General features: G+C 61.7%; 1 gene segment (V, D, J or C); it reads right to left on the reverse strand.

The window, feature by feature from the left end:
- Positions 1-5,330: 5,330 nt before the first annotated feature.
- Positions 5,331-16,047, reverse strand: LOC308611422 (Ig mu chain C region membrane-bound form-like). The segment is given in 6 exons: positions 15,736-16,047; positions 9,018-9,749; positions 8,439-8,756; positions 7,944-8,276; positions 5,687-5,802; positions 5,331-5,600 (listed from the first exon to the last, which is right to left on the reverse strand).
- Positions 16,048-16,754: the final 707 nt, after the last annotated feature.

Raw genomic sequence — 16,754 nt, forward strand, 5'->3', positions numbered from 1 at the left:
AGAACTGGAAAGGCCAGTCCTAGGCTGTAGAGATCAGGCTTTGGGCCGCATCTGGCCCGTGGGCCGTGCGAGAGCCAGGCAGCGTCTAGGTCAGGGGGGCCCTCCCTTTTAGGAGGGCTTGGCTCGTGCGGTCAGCACACCTTAGGCCCCAGGTGGGTCATCTTCCAAGGGAGGGCAGTCCGGCCCCAGAACAGGAGGGCCCAGCCTGTCCTCTTGAAGCTCCGCCCTCTACCTGCCAAGGCTGCCGGGTGGATGGTCCGGCTGCAGGAATCACGGCTGGGGCTGAGTGCTGACACGCCGGGAGGTTTGTGGATGTGCACAGCCCTGCCGCGGTGACCTTCTCCTCTGGAGGACTGAACTATCTCCTGATTCCCCACGCCCTGTGTGCCTGATCAGGCCACCCCGAGCCCGGGGGACACGCACGGCGGGAGCAGATTCTGCCTTGGGGTGTGAGCATCTTGACCAATGAGCTGGGCAGGGCCCCCACCAAGATGCCACAGCGGGTCGCGGCCGCTGTCCTCTTCTTGGAGCTTCACCAGCACTCCAGAGGGCCGGCGAGGGGGCTGCCATTCTCTGTGTGACAAGCACACCTCCAGTGGTTTCTGCCCTTCTCAGAGCGCGGACACGCTTCCCAGGGTGGCAGACAGGGTGAGGCGTGACCCTGGGCCCCAGCTAGGCCCCCAGCACTCAGAGAACCTGGAGCCAGGTGGAACTGGGGGTGAGGGCGGCTTTCGCCGGCTGCCACGGCTCCCCGGCCCTGTGGGTGGCACCCTGCTTCTGTGAGGGTCTCGGGGCTCAGTTCCATACTCCTGGCTGCCTTGGGAATGCATGCCTGCGTGAGGCTCCACAGCGAGCTCACGGTCAGTGGGTCCGCTGGGCCAGGTGAGCCTGGAGCTGGCCTGTGGGCCCTCCCTCTCACAGTGTCCCTCGTGCTGTGACCTGCACAGGTTCCCCCATTCATGAGGGGACGATGGCCACACGGGGGCCTGAGGTGGCCTCCGCTGTAGGTGCCCCTCAGGTCAGTGCCCTGACTTCCTGGCTCAGGCTGTGACTTAAGGACTCATGGGAGAAGTCGTGGAGGGCTGCCGGAGGGAGGCAGCTGGGGGCCGGGCAGGCAGGTGGGGGTGTGCGTGGACGGGGGCTGCTGACCTGGAATCCTTGGAGTGGTTAGGGTGAAGCCCTCTGACTGGGACGTCACAGAGGACACCAAGAGGTTTGGAGTCTGCTTCGATGCTGAAATCAGGGAAGCAGTGAGCAGGTGAGGGTCAGAATGCAGTGTGTACTGGAGAGGAGGGGCTGCAAAGTGAACGGGAAGGGCAGCGGGTGGGGGGAGAGCAGGATGACGTAGTGGGGACACGCCTGGCCTGACCCCTGCCCCCCGGCCGCGGGAGAAGCCCGGCTCACCTGGGACAGGCACTTTCACGGACTTGTCGCTGTTGGGGTACTTGGCTCTGCAGAGCAGGTACTCTTCCGTCCCCTGGGGGATGCGTGCGGAGGGCAGGAGCACCTGGGAGGAGGCCGTGTACTTGCCCTCCCTCAGGACGGCCGGGAAGCTCTGGATGTTCTGGCTGCTGACCCCGCTGCTGTTCCTGTAGCTCCAGGAGAAGCTGATGGAGCTGGGCAAGAAGTCCCGGGCCAGGCAGCCCAGGGCCACCAGGCTCTCATCAGACAGGGGGCTCACGCAGGAGACCAGGGGGAAGAGAGTCGGGGGAGACTGGCTCCCTGAGGACCCGAGAGAGAGGACAAAAGAGAAAGGGGGCGTGAGAAGCGTCTCTCGTGCCCTGGAGGTCGGTCAAGGGTCCGGGCAGCCCCGCCTTCCCTCTGGGACACTGGAGCCGGCGCGGCCTCACTGCCCCTGGCTCAGCCACACTGGGCCCAGCCTGGGGGTCTGGGGTCGGAGGGAGGGTCTGAAGGTCATCGGTGAGGATGACGCAGACTCAGCTCCGCCAGCCCTCAGCACAAGCAGGTCACTGAGGTCGGCCCAGAGCAGCCAGGACGGCCCAGCGTGACTCCCAGGGCTCAGCTGAGGTTAAACCCTCCCAAAACAGCTCGTCAGCTGTCCAAGTCGAGCCAGCCCAGCCAGTCCACTTCTGTGGGACCCATCGCAGCCCCCCTTGGTTAGCCCAGCCCAGCTCAGCCCAGTTCAGCCAGCTCAGCCCAGTTCAGTGCAGTTCAACCCAGCTCAACCCAGTTCAGCCCAGCCCAGCCCATCTCAGCCCAGGTCAACCCCGCTCAGCCCAGTTCAGTGCAGTTCAACCCAGCTCAGCTCAACTCAGCTCAGCCCAGCTCAACCCAGTTCAGCCCAGTTCAGCCCCGCTCAGCCCAGTTCAGTGCAGTTCAAGCCAGCTCAGCTCAACTCAGCTCAGCCCAGCTCAACCCAGTTCAGCCCAGCACAGCCCAGCTCAGCCCCACTCAGCCCCGTTAAAGTAGGCTCAGCTCAGTCCAATCCAGCTCAGCTCAGCCCGGCTCAGCCCAGCTCGGACCAGCTCAACCCAGTTCAGTCCAGTTCAGACCACCTCAGACCTGCCCAGCCCAGCTCAGCCCAGTTCAGCCCCACTGAGCCCCACTAAACCCGGCTCAGCTCAGTACAATCCAGCTCAGCTCAGAAAGCCCGGTTCAGTCCGGTTCTGTCCAGCTCAGCTCAGGCCTGCTATGGGCAGCCCAGGGTAGCCCTGCACAGTCCTGAAAGCCCAGTGGTTCTAGCCGGAAAGCTCCAGACCCACTTGTCTCGGCTAAGGCACCTGGTCCAGGAATCCCGCACAGCTGGGCTGGGCCCGGGGTCAGGTCCCTTTGTGCCTCTTGCTCTCTCTCCTCCCCGGAGTCCCTGTCCTCCCCTTCCCACTGGGCACCCGATTCCTCCGTGCCTGCCCCAGGCCCGGCCGGCTTCGGCTCCCAGCAGTGTCAGGCAGCACCTTCCTCAGCTACCTGGGATAATGCTTGCTGGCGACTTCACATTCCCTAAAGCATCTTGTAAGAGCCGAGGCGCATTTGCCATCATCAGAAGCAAGGTCCCAGTCTCTCTGGAATGGGCAGCATTGCTTCTCCGGGGAGAGGAGAGCCTTGGGGACGCTTCCCTCCGTGCCTTGGCCTCACTGGGCACGTGCCCTTGGCCCAAATTCCTCCTCACCCCCGAGTCTCAAATGAGTCCAACTTGACTAAATCCCCTCCAGGAAGAATCCTCATTAACCATGACGGGAAACGCATTTTGTCTGAAGTGCCGCTCACAGCTGTGCTCTTTTCCCCAAAGCTCTGCAGAAAGCAGAGGCTGCTTTCCAGTGCACAGCAGCGATCTAAAACCCAGAGCCGCGCTTCCCGCTTAAGTGAGGACACGGGAAGGGGTGCCCTGTGTGTGTGAAGCACCCGGACCCACACAGGCAACAGTCAAAGACTGATTCCCCTTCAAGTGAAAACAAAAACATTTCATACAGATTTCCCAGAGCAGCAAACCTGGCAGCGCTGGCTGCCTTCCTCTTACCTTTCCAGGCTCCCGGTCACTGGCAAGTCCCGGGGGGTCTTTGGCCTGGAAGAATTCCTCCAAATGCCTTAAAAATGGCTGATTCACCACTAGCCCCCTGGCCGGTGGCAGAAGCCAGGACTGCCATCCCCTGCTCCGGGCGGTCCCAGGAGACCCCCAGCCACGGCGGGCCTGGGGGCACCCGCTCTCGGACCCTCCACGGGAGCTCCTTCTACTAAGACGCTGGCTGGGCCGATGACTCAGAACAGAGACGGCCCTTCCAAAGCGTCCTGAGTCCTTCCGGACTCACACCCACCTGCGTCTCCTCAATCCACCAACCAACATGGTTAACTGAAATAATTCATGACGAATGCACACATTTCACCTAAAATCTGTCCTGAGCTGGATACCTGCAAAGCGGTCTTGAAAAATACTGAAAGGAAGGCAACCGTATCAGAATACCAGAGTGTTTCTTAGTCACGAAGAGAAAATCGACTGGCTAAAGATTGTGGGCACACTCATAGTGAAAACAGTGCTTCGGGGCATCGGAGGATGATTTGGGATTAATTACCTTAATTAATGGGGGGTATCCCATTAGAACATTATACGAATGCATCGATAAAATGCACCTAAGACTATTTACTTTCTTAAACATTTACTTTGAAAATGAATATAAATGAGCAGTTGATAAGCTAAAAGTGAAATAGATTCAAATAGTTCAAATAGGAAATAGGAGCTGGCCACCCCAGGAGCACAGAACGGGTCCTCTCACAGCCTTGGAAGGACCAGCCCTGCCGGCACCTTGATCTTACTTCCAGCCTCTAGGCTGTGAGAGAATGAACTTGTGCTGTTTAAGCCTGGCCTGTGGTTCTTTGTTGTGACAGCCCTTAGACACTCCTACAGGTGCTGTCCTGAGCTATCAGCCCCGTGGCCTGCGTGAGAACCCCCCATCCCCGCTGGGGGTGGCTGTGTTCTGTGGGACCCCTCATTGAATGTCCCACAGCCTGACAGCGTGGGCTGCAAAGGGCCCCGTTTAATCAGAAATACGCAGCAGGAGCCCATGGCCAGGGGATGGGTTTCCCTGGGGACCTGTGTCCACTGCCAGCTCGCTTCAGCAGTCGCCTCTTCAAGCCCCTGCCACCCCTGTGGGAGGCGGTCCTGGGGGCCCCCAGCACTCTGAAATTGCCTCCCAGGGGAGATGGCTCCCAGACCGCCCTCACCTGGGACACCTCCTCTGGTCCCTGTGCCTCCTCTCCTTCCCACCGCCTGCTGCCACAGCTGGCCCAGACTTTTCTGCATCGCCTGGCTCAGCTCCCGTCTCCGAGCGCTAATTCCTGGCTCCCCTACCTCCTGCCAGCTGTCCCCCTTTCTGGGCCTTTCCTCTGTGCCTCTCCCTGCTGTTTCACCCGAGACTTCTGCGCCCGCTTCCGAGCTCCGTCACTATCTGCTGGGCAGCGGGTGAGGGCCCGCGCTCCTGCAGGGCGCACGGCGGCTGCACACGTGCCGGGCGCCCCTCCTGAGTCCCACCCGCACACACCAGGCACTCCCAAGGTCGGACAAGCCCTCCTGTGGCTGGACTTTCTAGGAACAGAGACAGAGTGACAAGGCCTCACGCGGGGCTCGTGGTGGCGTCCCCACTGACGCACACAGGGGCCCCAGCTCAGGCTGCGCTGGGAGACCAGGCGGGGGGTCCTGTCCAGCTCATCTGTCTTTCTTCCTCTGGACCAGCCCCAAGACCCGGCCTGGCACGTCCTCCGTGGGCCTGGGAGGAGACACACGGCCCTTTCCCACGAGCCCTTTGGAATTGGGGTCAGCTCTCGGGATACACAACGCACAGGAGTGTGGCTTGGGAAAAAACCTTCACAAGGAAGCAGTATCACAAGATAAAATGTACATATTTATTTCAAGGCCACAAGCGAGACATTGCAAAGCAGGGCCGGGCAGAGCCCATGGTTGCGGGCTCCATGCTTGGCCATGGCATTTGGCCATGTCGGGAGAAGCCGGTTTCTTAGAGCTTGAAGCTGGAGAGGGACATGGGGAAGATTTCAGTACAAGTGGACAAGCCATGCAGACTCCCTGGCCCCAAGGCGGCTCCCCTCTCGTTCCGTCTCTGGTCCCCCGTGTCCTTGGCTGGCCGTCACTTCACCTGCAGGCGACAGAGACCACGTGAGTTGGGGGGTGGGGGTCCCCAGGGGTCGTGTGCCACCCGCTCCCCGCGGCCAGGCGGCCCACCTTGAACAGGGTGACCGTGGTGCTGTAGAAGAGGCCCAGGAGGAAGAGGACGATGAAGGTGGAGGCCATGGTGTTGAGGTTCTCGAAGCCTTCTTCCTCGGCACTCACTTCGCCCTCTGCAGGAGACATGGCACAGTGGGTCAGCTCGGCCGCAGTGCCCGCAGAGCCCACCCTGGCTGCCCCTCAGCCGTGCGGCCACCGGGAGCGCTGGGGGCACGGCAGAAGCAGGTGGGTGGGTGGGCAGGCACATGCACTCCAGTGCCAGCCCCGCTGTGGGGCTGGGAGCTCCCAGGCTTGTCAGGCGGGGTCTCAGGCAGGCATGGCAGGACACTGACCACCCAATCCGGGTGGCTGAGCAGGCGCAGAGCAGGGCCCAAGCTGAGCAGGGAGGCGACCCCGAGCACCTTGTCCCAGGAGACCTGAGGTGGCAGAGAGCACGACCGAGCAGCACACGTACGCACGGGGTATGGCCTGTGCCAGGGCCGGTGGAGTGGCCCCCGGTGTCCTGGACTTCCCTGGAGGTCATAGGGCCACTTGGGGCTGAGAGGCAGGGGGTGGGCGTCCTGTCCCCTGTGGTTTGGGATGGGCCACCTGGCCAGTGAGGACCAGCACTGGGGGCAGGCGGCTGTCTGTGCCGAGGGGCCCGTCCTTCCAGCCTCCCTCCCTCTCCTTCTTGGGGCCAATGGCACACGGGAGAGGCCGTGTGGGGCACTGGCTGGCTTGTCTGCCCCACCAGCACTCAAGGCTGGGGGACCAAGGGGCCAGACAGATCCTGAGCCCCCAGGGAGGGAGACATTAGGATGAGAGGCGGAGGACATTCTGTGAGGTCTGCAGCCCCCACACTGGTGGACCCTGGGGTCATCTGGGGCTCAGGCCCCTAAAGGGCCAGGGGCCCAGGAGGGTCGGGAGGCAGCCTGGAGGGGCTGTGGAGTGCTGGACCCAGGAGACCTGCTCAGCCCCCACTCCCCTCCCTGCCCACCTGGCTCTGTGCCCCCCATTTCCAGGCCAGTGTTTGCAGACAGGGCCCCTGCAGCTTCCTACTCCAAGGACGCCCCTCCTGGGACAGCCTCTCGCTGCCTCCTCACTGGGGGTGGGGATGGGGGCGCTGCTGCCCTCACAAGAGCCTGGACCGGGAGAGGCACCCCTCTGGGGCATGGGCCCGCGCCATCCTGAGGAACTGCAGCTGGCTGGGCCACGGTGGGCCTTGGAGCCCGCTACCCTGGGGCTGGGGACGGTGGCCACGGCAGGAGTCCAGGACGGGCCGGCCCGTGGGCACGCCCCCAAGCTGAGGCGGAAGGACAAGCAGAGCTTGGGCGCGACGCCCGGCAGCCGGAGTGGGGCAGAGGGGCACCGCCGGGGGTGGGGAAGGGGGCGCGTCTGCCGAAAGGCACCAAGTGACGACGGCTGTGCGTGGGTCGGCATCCGTGTCCACGTGTGCAAGCCTGTGCGTGTGCCGTGATTCGTGTGTGTGCACAAGCACGAGTACATCTGTGTGTATGTGTCCATATGTCTGTGTGTGCGTGTCTCAGTGTGTGTCTGCGGGCCCGTGACTGTGCATACATGTGTGTGAGTGTGCGTGAACCTGTGTATCTGTGTGTGTCTCTGTGTGTCCACGTGTGCATGTGTCCATGTCTTTGTGTGTGTGTGCCCATGTCCATCACATATGTGTCTGTGTCACGTGCATCCATGTCTCTGTCCATGTGTGTGCCTGTGTGTGTCCATGTCTGTGCGTGTGTGCACGCACACGTGTCTCTCTGTGTGCGTGCCCACATGCATGTGTCTCTGCATGTATGTATGTGGCTGTGTGTGTGCATGCGCGTGCATGTGTTGCACACCCGTGTGCCCCCGGTGTGGCTGTAGAAGCAGCTAGAGGAGCAGTGAGTACAGGCTTGGCTTGCTGTGAGCATTCTGCAAGGAGCACCAGGGCTTCCAGGGCTGGGTTGGAGGCCCATGGGGAGGCGGGGCGGGGATGGTGGGGGAGGGCGGTCTGCTGGGCGGGGGGAGCACAGCCACGGCCCCCGCAGGGAGAGCACTGCTCACTCACAACCAGCATCTTTTGAATGGATCTTTTTATTTCTAATTTTTATAAAATGCAACATCTCACCCACTGACACGGTTAGTTTGCACGCATGCATGCACACACACAGCGACGGTCACCAGGGCCTCTGGCCCCGGCCTGAGCGGGCAGCGGGTGGTCAGTAGCAGGTGCTGGCCGTGTCAGACATGACCAGTGACACGTTGTACAGGGTGGGTTTACCGGTGGACTTGTCCACGGTCCTCTCGGTCACCATGTGGGGCAGGGCCTCGTGGCCCACGACGCAGGTGTAGGTCTCTCCGCTGTTCCAGTCCTCCTCGCTCACCGTCAGGATGCTGTACACGAAGTACAAGCCGGGGCCCTGGGGCTCGGGCGCCGGGGCGCTGGTCACGTACTTGTCGGAGGACATGGGCTGCCCCTTCTGCAGCCACTGCACGAACACGTCCGCGGGCGAGAAGCCCTTCACCAGGCAGGTGACGGAGGCGGACTCCCGCAGGCTCAGCTGTTCCCGCGTTGGTGGCAGCACGTACACGGACGGCATATGCTTGGCGACCTCTGCGGGGGCAGACACGGTGGTGAGATTGGGTCGCGGGCGAGAGGGATCCGTCCTGGACAGCGGGGGGCACAGGGGCTCTCCTGGTGCCGCCTCGTTGTCCTCAGACCCCAGAAGCCGTGGGAGAGCCCGGGGCGGAGGGAAGGAGGCCAGGGCAGGCTTACCTGTGGGCCTGGAGATGCTGAGCTTCACCGGCGAGGGCAGGTCCGTGTGGGTCACCGTGCACGTGAACCCTTGTCCGGACTCCCAGTCCTCGACACAGACAGAGGCCTCACCCATGGCGCTGAAGGTGCCATTGGCGTGGATCTCGGAGACGCTGGTGTGGGTCTGCAGGACCTTGCCATCCTCGCGGGTCCAGGAGATGTTCAGGCTCTCATAGGTGGTCAGGTCTGTGACCAGGCAGGAAAGCGTGGCTGACTTGGTGAGGAAGATGCCAGCGAAGGACGGGGGGATGGTGAAGATCCTGATGAAGGACGGTGGGACTGGAAGTGGGAAGAGAGTCGGTTGGGGTGAAATCAGGCAGAGGAATAGTGCAGCCCAAAGAGCAGGCACCCAGTTCGCTGAGTCCCTCGTGAGCCCAGGGTCCCACTGCAGGGGGGACAGTGGGCCCCCAGCTGCCCCCACACAGCCCCTCCCTGCCCTGGGCTGCTCTGAGAAGCCAAGGCTCAGGATGCTGCTGGCACGTTGGGGGCGGTGTCTGCACACCTGTGTGAGGGTCCCCACCCGCCCGGGGCTGCGCTCACCGCTGCACGCAGAGGACACGTTCTTCTGGAAGATCTGATGGTCATGCTCCACCTCACAGGTGAACACGCTCTGGTTGAGCCACTCGCTCTCTGTGATGGTCAGCATGCTGTAGGTCCTGAAGGTCACGGGCGAGGACTGTACAGTCTCCACCGGGCCTTCGCTGATGCCAGACACCACCCGCTTTCCCTCACGAAACCAGGAGAAGGAGATCTGCTTGGGTCTGAAGTCTGTGGCCTGGCAGATGAGCCTGGACGTGCGCTGGGGAGAGCCAGAGAAGGCATCTCGGGGGGGCATGAAGACGCCCACGTTGGGAGGCTGGGGAGGCTGGGGATCTGTCAATGCAGAGAAGGACAAGGTGTCAGCAGCGCCTGGCCTGACCCCCGCCCCCCGGCTGCGGGAGGAGCCCGGCTCACCTGGGACAGGCACTTTCACGGACTTGTCGCTGTTGGGGTACTTGGCTCTGCAGAGCAGGTACTCTTCGGGCCCCTGGGGGATGCTTGTGGAGGGCAGGAGCACCTGGGAGGAGGCCGTGTACTTGCCCTCCCTCAGGACGGCCGGGAAGCTCTGGATGTTCTGGCTGCTGATCCCGCTGTTGTTCCTGTAGCTCCAGGAGAAGCTGATGGAGCTGGGCAAGAAGTCCCGGGCCAGGCAGCCCAGGGCCACCAGGCTCTCATCAGACAGGGGGCTCACGCAGGAGACCAGGGGGAAGAGAGTCGGGGGAGACTGGCTCCCTGAGGACCCGAGAGAGAGGACAAAAGAGAAAGGGGGCGTGAGAAGCGTCTCTCGTGCCCTGGCGGTCGGTCGAGGGTCCGGGCAGCCCCGCCTTCCCTCTGGGACACTGGAGCCGGCGCGGCCTCACTGCCCCTGGCTCAGCCACACTGGGCCCAGCCTGGGGGTCTGGGGTCAGAGGGAGGGTCTGAAGGTCATCGGTGAGGATGACGCAGACTCAGCTCCGCCAGCCCTCAGCACAAGCAGGTCACTGAGGTCGGCCCAGAGCAGCCAGGACGGCCCAGCGTGACTCCCAGGGCTCAGCTGAGGTTAAACCCTCCCAAAACAGCTCGTCAGCTGTCCAAGTCGAGCCAGCCCAGCCAGTCCACTTCTGTGGGACCCATCGCAGCCCCCCTTGGTTAGCCCAGCCCAGCTCAGCCCAGTTCAGCCAACACAGCCCCGTTCAGTGCAGTTCAACCCAGCTCAACCCAGTTCAGCCCAGCTCAGGCCTGATCAGCCCAGCTCAGCCCATCCAGCCCAGCCCAGCTCAGCACATCCAGCTCAGCCCAGCTCAGCCCAGCTCAGCCCAGCTCAGCCCAGCCCAGCCCAGCCCAGCCCAGCTCAACCCAGCTCAGCCCAACTCAGCTCAGCTCAGCCCAGCTCAGCACAGCCCAGCTCAGGCCAGCTCAGCTCAGCTCAGACCAGCTCAGCACAGCCCAGCTCAGCCCAGCTCAGCCCAGCTCAGCTCAGCTCAGCTCAGCCCAGCCCAGCCCAGCTCAGCACAGCCCAGCTCAGCCCAGCTCAGCCCAGCTCAGCTCAACTCAGCTCAGCCCAGCTCAGCACAGCCCAGCTCAGGCCAGCTCAGCTCAGCTCAGACCAGCTCAGCACAGCCCAGACCAGCTCAGCCCAGCCCAGCCCAGCACAGCACAGCTCAGCTCAGCCCAGCTCAGCCCAGCTCAGCTCAGAACAGCCCAGCTCAGCACAAACCAGCCCAGCTCAGCCCAGCCCAGCCCAGCCCAGCCCAGCTCAGCCCAGCTCAGCCCAGCACAGCCCAGCTCAGTTCAGCTCAGCTCAGCTCAGCCCAGCACAGCCCAGCACAGCCCAGCTCAGTTCAGCCCAGCACAGCCCAGCTCAGTTCAGCCCAGCTCAGCTCAGCCCAGCTCAGCCCAGCTCAGCCCAGCTCAGCCCAGCCCAGCCCAGCCCAGCCCAGCCCAGCCCAGCTCAGCCCAGCCCAGCTCAGCCCAGCTGAGCCAAGCCCAGCTCAGCCCAGCCCAGCCCAGCTCAGCTCAGCGCAGCTCAGCCCAGCGCAGCTCAGCCCAGCGCAGCTCAGCTCAGCATAGCTCAGCTCAGCCCAGCTCAGCTCAGCCAAGCTCAGCCCAGCTCAGCCCAGCTCAGCCCAGTCCAGCTCAGCCCAGCTCAGCCCAGCTCAGCCCAGCCCAGCCCAGCCCAGCGCAGCTCAGTTCAGCCCAGCTCAGCCCAGCCCAGCTCAGCTCAGCCCAGCTCAGCCCAGCTCAGCCCAGCCCAGCTCAGCCCAGCCCAGCTCGGCTCAGCCCAGCTCAGCCAAGCTCAGCCCAGCTCAGCCCAGCTCAGCACAGCTCAGCTCAGCCCAGCTCAGCTCAGCCAAGCTCAGCCCAGCTCAGCCCAGCTCAGCCCAGCCCAGCTCAGCCCAGCTCAGCCCAGCTCAGCCCAGCCCAGCCCAGCGCAGCTCAGTTCAGCCCAGCTCAGCCCAGCCCAGCTCAGCTCAGCCCAGCTCAGCCCAGCTCAGCCCAGCCCAGCGCAGCTCAGTTCAGCACAGCTCAGCTCAGCACAGCTCAGCTCAGCCCAGCTCAGCTCAGCACACACCAGCATAGCTCAGCCCAGCTCGGCCCAGACAGCGCAGCTCAGCTCAGCTCAGCTCAGCCCAGCAGAGCCCAGCAGAGCCCAGCTCAGCTCAGCCCATCAGAGCCCAGCAGAGCCCAGCTCAGTTCAGCCCAGCTCAGTTCAGCCCAGCTCAGCCCAGCTCAGCTCAGCTCTGCCCAGCTCAGCACATCCCAGCTCAGCCCAGCTCAGCACAGCTCAGCACAGCACAGCCCAGCTCAGCCCAGCCCAGCTCAGCTCAGCACAGCCCAGCTCAGCCCAGCTCAGCACAGCGCAGCACAGCCCAGCCCAGCACAGCCCAGCCCATCTCAGCCCAGCTCAGCACAGCGCAGCCCAGCTCAGCTCAGCCCAGCACAGCCCAGCACAGCCCAGCTCAGCTCAGCCCAGCTCAGCTCAGCCCAGTTCAGCCCCACTGAGCCCCACTAAACCCGGCTCAGCTCAGTCCAATCCAGCTCAGCTCAGAAAGCCCGGTTCAGTCTGGTTTTGTCCAGCTCAGCTCAGGCCTGCTATGGGCAGCCCAGGGTAGCCCTGCACAATCCTGAAAGCCCAGTGGTTTTAGCCGGAAAGCTCCAGACCCACTTGTCTCGGCTAAGGCACCTGGTCCAGGAATCCCGCACAGCTGGGCTGGGCCCGGGGTCAGGTCCCTTTGTGCCTCTTGCTCTCTCTCCTCCCCGGAGTCCCTGTCCTCCCCTTCCCACTGGGCACCCGATTCCTCCGTGCCTGCTCCAGGCCCGGCCGGCTTCGGCTCCCAGCAGTGTCAGGCAGCACCTTCCTCAGCTACCTGGGATAATGCTTGCTGGCGACTTCACATTCCCTAAAGTATCTTGTAAGAGCCGAGGCGCATTTGCCATCATCAGAAGCAAGGTCCCAGTCTCTCTGGAATGGGCAGCATTGCTTCTCCGGGGAGAGGAGAGCCTTGGGGACGCTTCCCTCCGTGCCTTGGCCTCACTGGGCACGTGCCCTTGGCCCAAATTCCTCCTCACCCCCGAGTCTCAAATGAGTCCAACTTGACTAAATCCCCTCCAGGAAGAATCCTCATTAACCATGACGGGAAACGCATTTTGTCTGAAGTGCCGCTCACAGCTGTGCTCTTTTCCCCAAAGCTCTGCAGAAAGCAGAGGCTGCTTTCCAGTGCACAGCAGCGATCTAAAGCCCAGAGCCGCGCTTCCCGCTTAAGTGAGGACACGGGTAGGGGTGCCCTGTGTGTGTGAAGCACCCGGACCCACACAGGCAATAGTCAAAGACTGATTCCCCTTCAAGTGAAAACAAAAACATTTCATACAGATTTCCCAGAGCAGCAAACCTGGCAGCGCTGGCTGCCTTCCTCTTACCTTTCCAGGCTCCCGGTCACTGGCAAGTCCCGGGGGGTCTTTGGCCTGGAAGAATTCCTCCAAATGCCTTAAAAATGGCTGATTCACCACTAGCCCCCTGGCCGGTGGCAGAAGCCAGGACTGCCATCCCCTGCTCCGGGCGGTCCCAGGAGACCCCCAGCCACGGCGGGCCTGGGGGCACCCGCTCTCGGACCCTCCACGGGAGCTCCTTCCACTAAGACGCTGGCTGGGCTGATGACTCAGAACAGAGACGGCCCTTCCAAAGCATCCTGAGTCCTTCCGGACTCACACCCGCCTGCGTCTCCTCAATCCACCAACCAACATGGTTAACTGAAATAATTCATGACGAATGCACACATTTCACCTAAAATCTGTCCTGAGCTGGATACCTGCAAAGCGGTCTTGAAAAATACTGAAAGGAAGGCAACCGTATCAGAATACCAGAGTGTTTCTTAGTCACGAAGAGAAAATCGACTGGCTAAAGATTGTGGGCACACTCATAGTGAAAACAGTGCTTCGGGGCATCGGAGGATGATTTGGGATTAATTACCTTAATTAATGGGGGGTATCCCATTAGAACATTATACGAATGCATCGATAAAATGCACCTAAGACTATTTACTTTCTTAAACATTTACTTTGAAAATGAATATAAATGAGCAGTTGATAAGCTAAAACTGAAATAAATTCAAATAGTTAAAAGGGGAACCTTCTAGTTTCTGTCAACATCTTTGCCTTATTTTAGAAATGCAAATTAGCCAGGTGTTGTTGTGTTCAGTGGAACACTTTTAGTTTTGTGGGGCTGAGCAACACCGTCACCAAACCACACCTTGGTAACCATAAGCTATAAATTTACCAACTGTGTCTTCTTGCTTCCCAAAATAGAATCTCGACTGATCTGCTTCCTGCCACCTGCTGCAGGTGGCCAGCCCCGCTCGCGGCCATCTTGACTAACTCAGCACCACCAATTAATTAAAAAAATAAGCCGAATTTATTATTGCCAAAAGTCAGCCTTGAATCAGGGCATGGGGCCGACAGTACCGAGTTACTACTTCTCGGCCAAACTTGCACCCCTATCAACTCCCCAGAGACAGGATTCACAGTTGTTAATTGAATGATAAAATTTAAAATACATTAAAAGTCTCTCACATTCTAAAGTCTCAATTTTCCTAATCAGGAGCCACTTGAAGGATACCCTGTCTTTTAGTGTTTCATAAGCGCCTCTTATGATGAACATGTATCTTTCTCTTAGCAAGTGTCCTCACAAAGCCCGGTACCTGTAATCTCCCCAGGCTCCTCCTTTCGGGGGGCTAGGGCACCCCGCTCTCACCAAGATTGGGACACTACACGTCCATCCTCACCCAGACAATTCTAATCCTAACCAATAAAGAATTTGAAGTACAATCTAGCACAGAGCACACCTCATATCTGAAGAGGATATTTCACTATGCCTTCCACATGTGGCATTCCTGTGGTTCTAGAAACACAATCATCAAGGCACACTCCTCAACTGACTCTATGATTGTAGCAGCCAAATTATCTCTTGCCATAGTCCAAACTATCCTGCCGCCGAGGGGGTCCTGGGACTCCCCCACAGGTGGCCCTTCCCGCCTGCAGCCGCCTCTTGAATGCCGGCAGTATTCCAATTTTTGAAAGACATCAGAAAATCCAGAGGCTCTGAAATCCCTAGGGCACCTGGTCCTGGTCCCCTCCTGGCCAGTCTGCCCAGTCCCCCGGCGGACACAGACATGTCCTGAGGACCAGACGGCGATGCTCAGAAAACCCCAGAGAAAGGAGCAGAAAATAAAGGCCCTGGAGGGGGCCATTCTTACCTGAGGAGACGGTGACGAAGATCCCTTGGCCCCAGGCGTCTATACCGTAGTAATCACTGTGGTGGACTCTCCAGCCTCACCTCACAAAAACCTCGGGGGCCCGGCACAGCCCCATGGCGCCCGGGGACCTGTCCTGTCTACAGGCGCCGCACGGAAGCCGACGGTCCGAGTCACTTATCCGGAGGGCCCCGGAACCCTCTGCTGGCCCTGCTCCCTCCAGGCTGCCCTGGAGACCCCACATCCCAGCCTGGCACCCAGAAGCCAGACCACTGCCCACCTAGGCTGTCTGACCATGAATCACGAATCCTTAACTCAAACTCAGAAGTCCAACCAACCTCAAACAGCCAGCCACCTGCCCCAGAAAGCTGACGGAAGCCCCTGGTGATGCTCGAATCAAACGACAAGACCAGCCAAAGGAGCTGTGTTGTCTGTCCCCGCACCGCGCCAGCCTTGGGGCAGGGACGTCCATCTCTGGGCCCCTATTATGGGGACCCTCTCCCTGGTTCCCTTTCCGGTCCTCCAAAGTGCCCCGCGCCTCTGACATTGAGACCCTGACACCGCGGGTCTTCGCAAGTGTGGAGGGGGTGAGGACTCACCTGAGGAGACGGTGACCAGGACCCCCTGGCCCCAGTTGTCAAACCAGTTGTCACACTGTGACAACTATGCTGGGACCCCAAGCAAGAACTGGTGGCTGGTCAAGACCTCCGGACCACCCCGCATAGCACCTACCGTGGCCGGCAGGACCTTGGGAGCCCAGAGCCCGAGGGTGGCTGAGACCCCCAGAGAAAGCCCTGGCTGCAGAGCCCAGCCAGAGAGGGCGTCTGGAACCTCTGCTGCTCGCTGGGGTGAGCCTGGACCCCCTCGGCCCTCTTTCCAAGCCTCCCAGGCTGCCCCAGGCCCTCTAGACCTGAGACCCAGACACCCTCATTTTCCCCCCAAATGCAGCAAAAAAGTCTCAAAGTGAGGCAGGAGTGCTCGTGAGGACTCACCTGAGGAGACGGTGACCAGGAGCCCCTGGCCCCAGGGGCCATAGGGGTCACAATGCCGTGGGCCCCATTGGGGGGTGTACAAAAACCCAAGCCCCAGGAGGCTTCCTGGTCCCACCCGAAGCCCTACCCCAAGTCCCTGCGGCCCCAGGTGCGGAGCCCGCTCGGCCCAGACTGTGTTCCGCCAGCAGAGGTCCCATTTCCGCAGGACGGGGAGGCAGATGGCCTCAGGAGCAGCCTCCCCCGGGGACCCCCGAGGGTCCCACATGGGCCAAGGACTCTCTGGAGGTTTCCCCCCGGCCCAGGACAGCGGAGGCAGAGAGCCGTCTCACCCGAGGAGACGGTGGCCAGGGTGCCCTGGCCCCGAGCGCTGAAGCGGTCCTGGTCACCCTGACACACACAGGTCCCAGCCCCTGGGGAAGCTCTGCTCAGGGCTCCTCCCTCCCAGCCGCCCCTGTCCCGGGGCCTCTCGGCCCAGCTCTCAGCTGGCTCACCTCCAGGGGCTCTGTCAGCTCCCAGGCCTGGTCCTGAATGGAGCCAGGACCCTGCCTGTGCTCCAGGCCTCCGGCCCTCAGGCAGTGGTGGTGCAGCCACAGACCCCAGGGACCTAGCCCGCGGCTCAGGCGGAGCAGCTGTGGGGGACCCTTACCCGAGGAGACGGTGACCAGGGTACCCTGGCCCCAGAGGTCAAAGTTAGCATACAGGCACAGTGAGCTGGCCCCGTGCTGGGGGGCCCAGAGACCTGCACCCAGGGCCCCCAGGGAGCCCCCAGGAGCTGGAAGTTCTGCTCCCTGCTTGAAGAGACCGCCCAGCCCCTGCCCCCACGAGCGCCCTCCTGCCCGAACCCCGTGGTCTGGGATTGGACGTCCTCCAGACCCCTGACTTGCTTTGCTCCCACGAGGTCACATTTTCACTGTTTAGTCTTCTGTGCAGCCTGCTGCTCGGAGGCTCAGGGCCTCTCAGCTCTCCTCGATTCCCAGCTGGGCTCCCCTCAACCCAGTACCCCTTCCCCAGGCCTCGGG

The sequence above is a fragment of the Mesoplodon bidens genome (genome assembly GCF_964165515.1).
Source record: "Mesoplodon bidens genome assembly, contig: HAP1_SCAFFOLD_300, whole genome shotgun sequence".
NCBI lineage: Eukaryota > Metazoa > Chordata > Mammalia > Artiodactyla > Ziphiidae > Mesoplodon > Mesoplodon bidens.